The sequence below is a fragment of the Nilaparvata lugens genome, chromosome X, assembly GCF_014356525.2.
Source record: "Nilaparvata lugens isolate BPH chromosome X, ASM1435652v1, whole genome shotgun sequence".
In the NCBI taxonomy this organism is placed as follows: Eukaryota; Metazoa; Arthropoda; class Insecta; order Hemiptera; family Delphacidae; genus Nilaparvata; species Nilaparvata lugens.
In genome coordinates this window covers 57923023-57929512 of record NC_052518.1, presented here as the reverse complement: position 1 = coordinate 57929512, position 6490 = coordinate 57923023, and the positions used below count along the sequence as shown (strand labels likewise).

Below are 6490 nucleotides of genomic sequence, written 5' to 3'. Positions count from 1 at the left end.
ATGGAATGTGTGACTTTCTAACTACAAATCATTGTTTCTGCTTTCAAGGAGAATATAAAGAAGATTATAATGTGATAGTAGATAACAATAAAACTGTTGGGATTGATTGCTTGACTTGGGTTAATAGTAATGTGAGGGTAAAAATTTATAATAAGTTTGTATGCCAAATCACAAGCCCTGGTGTAAATAAGCAGTTAGGTAACCATATTGTAGACTTTATTGCCTGTGCAGATACAAGATTACGGGAAACCTTTACCTCTGATGCAGCTAAAATGCATGGTATTACATGTTTGGAAGCTACAATCTATAACTATAGTTTAACAAATAGAGACAATAGCAAAATCTTTGACCCTATTCAAGATAGCTTGTCACTCTTGAATGATAGTAGAAATTATTTCCAAAATGCTCCAATTTATTCTGTGTCCTTGGCTAAAATGTGGAGAAAACTGACAGATAATTTAAAAAATAGTTGTTGTTTGGTCTATATTGATCTTCTACAGTATGTTTACTGGGGTAATAGCAATACCAAGAAATTGACTGGTGTACAAGTAAAGCTGCCCACCGACCCACAACATAGAAATAAAATAATTTCTTATGTTATTTCTGCATTCAGTTTCAATTTACTACCTATAAATTATGTAGAAATTTTTGAGGATCCATCAAACAAGAATAATATCAGTTTCTCACAAAAGTGTTATATTAAGAGTGGTGAGACATATTTCTCCAAGTCAACCACAGTTTTCTCTACCATATCCAAAGTTGTTGAGCTAGATGAGTTGGGCCTTGTAGCAACAGGTAACTTGATACCACAAGTCTTAAGAAAACGAGCAAACATAACTTGTAAGCTTCTCCCATACCCTGTTAAAGAGATACAGCCCACGTCTCCTATCACAGTGCTATCAGACAAAAAGCGTAAGCTAGAACTGGATGAAATTGATCTAAAACGGAGGAAAACTGAGTTTTTTGAAACCACACAGTCATTTAGGGCACAGCATAAGCAGATAGAAGAATTTGAGGAAGAAATAGAAAATTTGAGAGAGGAACTTGAGCCATATTTCCATTCACATTGGCGAAATTTTGATCTAAGTGGAGTGTACAATGTGACTGCATTTACTGTAAATAATAAAGGAAAATTTGCATATGTAGGTGTTTTAGGAGAAAAGGAAGGTTCGAAAAATGTTTACTTTGTAAAGGGGTGTCATAAAAATGTTTTTATTAATGCATACAATGCAAGAGAAGACCTTAAGAAAGAGGGTTATTTTGTAATCCCTTACACTGACAAAAAAGAAATTATTTGTCTACCAAGGGAAGAGAAAATTTGTGTAATTACAGTCAATGGTATGACAAGCTATAATGGTCATACATTTCCTAGAATAGAATCACTCAAGTTTCTGTCAGATGTATGGAAAAACTTGGAAGACACTCCCTTCACACAAAAAGAAGTGGAGCAGTATAATAACATCACAATGCTGGAAATTAAAGGGAAAGTAAAAGTAGGACAGTGTAAAAGATTGGAAGAGTTGCCACAAGGTATAGAGTTAGTCATTATTGCAATAAAAGAAGTGTACAATAGAAACAATACTCGCTATATTCTGCAGTTTGAAAATCTGGAAGAATTGTATGTCTCAAACTATTGGTTAGAGGAGGAATTTGAGAACTCTAACATTGATTTGAATTATAAAATTAGAATCAAGCTAGATGTTTTTAAATATACACCCAGTAGGAATAAGGAAAGAGTTACTTTCTGTATTTGATTTGTCCATAGATATGGTTTGATGTATGTATAATAATTTAAAAATAAAGAAAATTATTGTGACATTGACTGTTGACATTTACCTCTCACCCCTTCTCCTGATTCCTCTCTCATTTTTTCTTTCCTGCTAAACGAGTGGAGGACAGAGGAGGAGAACAAAGGACAATTTTTGTCCTCGGAGAAGAGGAAAATTGTCCTCGGAGGAGAGGTTTTGTCCTCGGAGGACAAAATTGTCCTCGGAGGAGAGGTTTTGTCCTCGGAGGACAAAATTGTCCTCGGAGGAGAAAAATTAAAGTAAAAATGAACTTACATGTGTTGATTTCACGAAATGACAGCTATCTCCTCGGGTATGCTTTTCTCGATGCAGGTATGTTTCCCTCATGAGAGCTCAACTGGTTATGACACCGAGGAAACCCCGAGTTGAGAGGTGAGAAAATGCTGTGAAAACAATGAAATATTTAATAACTGAATCGAGAATGCTATTCCTCTATGGCATGGAATATTTAATAATATTAGAAATATGTTTGAGTGAGTAGACATGGGGGATTTCAGCTTCTAGCAGGTGAAGTCTCATGCTGAGTTCTAGACGAGATTTTTTTTTTTTCGTCTTCTAACACATGGATGCTATTTGAAAAATGATGCTGAACCAATAATAGCTTATGGAAGTGTATTTGCATGCAGCCGAAATGAGGTTCCTTCGAGCAGTTAAATGTTACACCAAGTTGGACTACATAAGAAACGAAGTAATAAGAACCAAACTGAATGTAGAGTCTTTATTGCAAATATTGAAGGAAAGTAGAGAAGACTGTCCAGCCATCTACTTTGTATGCTATCAAATACACTCTCAATTCAATCTTGGAAGCTGGTGGGAGAAGAGATGAAATGGATATTGAATCCTTGAATGATGATTTAGTGTTTGTCTAGCTTAAAATCGATATTTGAAATTGTGTTTTATATTAGAAAAGTTTTGTGTAAAAAAATGAATTGTGAAGAATCAAGAACGTATAGTGTGCAGAAAACAAAATTTGAATCAACATTTGAATGTTGGTGAGTATCATTTATAAGTGTTTCTGAAATGCTTAGTCTATGGTTTTACTTCACAAAAATGAATGATATAGTGCGGTGCGCGTTCTACAGTGTTGGTTGGACTCTAATCCAACGTGATCATCACCTAGCTGTAAACTATCTATTGGAAATGTAACTATATCTAATGTAGATAGCAATCGGGATTACAACCTTAAATATGGTGTAATGCTAAAAAGAGATAATCGAGAATGTACTGATATTGTTGGAATCACAGAGAAACTTAATATTTTAAAAATACAACCAGCTGTTTACCTCAAATTCTCGAGTGCTCTGCTACATGGGTCCATTTCCATCAAACGAACTCAGTGAGGTAGGATTCATCTATACAGGAAAAAAGTGTGTTATCATTGTGAGGGAGGATTGAGACTGAAAGGGAAGAACAAGCTAAGTGCTTTAATAAATGCAACTATTTACAATTAAAGGTGTACAATATGCGATGATTTATAATGTATAAATAGAAAAAGCAGTCCGAAGGTAGAAATAATGAAAATGCACCGAAATTATCGAGTGATTCACCCAACTTAAATGTTTCATCGAAATCTGTGAACAATATGTTAACACATAGTGATGTAGTGACTACAGCCTAATGCTTACTAAATGTGTTATCAGTACAACTCGTACACTCCTCTCCTAAAACAATCTCTGTTGAGAAAAGATTCTTTTTGTGTGTGTACGATAATATTTAACAAAACCAAACTTGCACTCCTCTTAGATGTTGATTCAAATTTTGGAATTTCAGCAATGTTTCAATGCAATCATTCTCTGGTGGTGATTATTTCTTCCAAAAAGATTCACATTATCCCGAATAATGATTCTTGTTTCTATTTGTAAGGACAAAGCGAGAAGATTTTTTTTTCTTCCTAATAAGTTGACTAATGAGATTCGAATGAAAACTGTAATAGTTTACGATTCGAAACAAATTCACTGATCTGAAATTAGTATAAATTGAGTAACTATTGTTTGTTCAGCTTAATTACTATTTGTGAATTGCTTAGAAAAATCTTGTGCATCTAAATAAATGTATATATATTAAATATTTGATCCTAATCCTTACCTTGTTCTGCTGGTTAATCATCAACTCAATGTCAGGAGAAGCACACAGAGTGTGCAGTCGAGACAGCACAACTGTTGGATAGATTCAGCAGCTATAATGTTTAATGGAAAATAGCTAGTTTTCTGTGGGAAGAAAAATAATATTCTGTTTGAGTGATTTATCATAGCTAGTAGATGATGTCATTAATTGAATGATTAGTCAACAATATAAAATGAATATTGAAGGAAGTGAACTCTCACTCTGTAGAATAGACTGATGCACTGCATGAACTCAAATAGAATTATGTGGTATGCATATACTCACCTCAACTTATTGTATCTTTCCACAAGTGTTAGCAACAATCAATTTTTATCAGTGTGCAAGGGAGATAATCATCTGGAGAATAGTATTTGTTCTTCTCTTTATGATATGCTATTACTTTTCCATATTGCTTCAGAAAGAATATTGGAATATACGAAATAAGATTAGGAATTGGGATAAACCACAATATTGTTGCAGGAAACCTTGCTAGTAACGCTTCTCCCGATGTTTGTCTAAGAGATAGATTTATGAATGTGTAATTTCTACAAAAATTACAACATACTTGACAAGTCTCTATTGATGATATAAAATTGTATTCCCTTTTGATTAGAACACACCAACTTTGTAGTAGAGTGCTATAAAGTACAATAAACTATCGCTAGAGTGTGCTTTTCATAATAATAATAATAAGCTAGAGCAAGGTAATCTGTTAGTAGTGATCTTGTCTTTGCTGATACAACATCAAGCTACTGTACTGAGATGGATAATGTGTTTGGTGTGGCATCAGTGGAGTCTGAGTTAAAGTCTTCAGATTTGTGCGTTCAATTCATTATAGATAGACATTTTAATCAATTAAGTGAATACCATTCTGTTCCTTTAGAAAAAATGAGTTATCAATATAAATTAAGTGAACTCTTGGACACGCACCTAGATATATTGCAGCGATTAGCAGAAAAAGGATGGACAAATCTACAATATTTAACTTTTGTGAGAGATTATGAAAAATTAGGTTCTTGCTTCAGTGATGGATATGATCATATTCTTGTTTGTGATTTATATGGTACATCATATGATAAATTCTGGGGGAATGGCGATATCCCAGGCTCATGGAAATGTGAGTGTGCAATCCTTAAACAGTCTATCAATAGAATTAAGAAGGTTATAATAGAAAACAATGCTCATTTAACAGAAGAACAATTAAATCAACTTATCTGGAATTTTTTACGAGATTCTGCAGATGAGACAGGCTTAGAACAGGATTGACAAAGAAAGATCAAAACATATAAGTGTATGTGTGCAATATTGTAAATGAATGAAATGCATCAACTTTGCTACTGGTTGGTTAAATATTAAAATGCATTATCTCATTGATGATAGAAAACACTGACAAGATAAGATTCATGTTTGAAAAATGAGGTCCTCTTACTTCCATGTTGATGGAAGTTCAGTAATTTCTCGATAGAGCGCAAACTATATAAGTATTGCATTTTTCAAATTCTACTCTTTTGTGGTTTTAGCTTTGATCAGTTAACATCTACAATGTCTTCTGATTCTGAGAAGAAAACGCGTTCTATTGACATGCAGTGTGATCTTAACGCCGAACAAGACTTCTTCTACTATCACTCAAGATGTAGTACACCTAAACCACAGGAGGAGGAGCAGAACGGAGGACAAAGGAGGACAAAGGAGGAGGAGGGAGGACAAAGGAGGACAATGGAGGAGGACAAAACAGCACAAGAGGAGGAATCCTCCTGTAAAAAATTTGCAACAGTCGATATGCATTGGTTCAAGGGGAATTTCAATCAGATTATTTTGAAAGAAATCGCGATCGTAGATCAGGTAAATAGCTTTGTTGTGTTACATTTCAAGTCACCATTTGCAAAGTCGGAATTGAATGATAAATTGCATAAGCAAGCAACATGGGCAGAGAACAATTATCACAAAATACGCTGGGAAGATGGTAATTTTATTTATACAGACGAATTATTGATATCTTATCTTGAAGGATATGATAAAATCTACACAAAAGGTACAGAGAAAGCTAAGTTTCCTAGAAGGTTACACAAAAACGTATGTTGTTTACCGGATGAAATTGAGAAACCAAATTTTAACTACTTTACAAGTTCTTGGTGTTATAATGCCTGTGAAATTCATCATCGCAATCCGCACGGTCGATGTGCGCTATTCGTGGCATTTCATTACAATACTTTGATCATGAAAAATATGGACTCATCTCCAAATTTCATGTGCGAAAACAATAGAATGCTTAACATGAAAAAATGTCAATTCTATTCAAATACAGAAAAGAAAAACTTTGCAAGATATGGCTTTTTCTATAACGGACAAGAAATTCAATGTGTTTATTGTACGCAAGCATTGAAATATCATACTGCTCGTGTATGTTGCATTGGAGGGAAGGGCCAGGAACCATTTAATCTCTCTATATTAGTACCGACATATGTTTCTTCATTCGCTCATCATGAAGCCGTGCAAGTGGATGCAAGCTGATAGTGAATTGGAAATGAGGTTAGAACAGTGTATTGAAATTGCCTGTGAAATTGCAATTAAACATTCAA

General features: G+C 34.1%; 1 long non-coding RNA gene across 1 annotated transcript; it reads right to left on the bottom strand.

Moving 5' to 3' along the window:
• Window positions 1–2063: 2063 nt before the first annotated feature.
• On the bottom strand, window positions 2064–4017 carry LOC120355070. Its single transcript, XR_005573411.1, has 3 exons — window positions 3894–4017; window positions 3092–3160; window positions 2064–2191 (listed from the first exon to the last, which is right to left on the bottom strand). It is a non-coding gene; the product is annotated as an uncharacterized LOC120355070 (long non-coding RNA).
• Between the last annotated feature and the right edge of the window lie 2473 nt (window positions 4018–6490).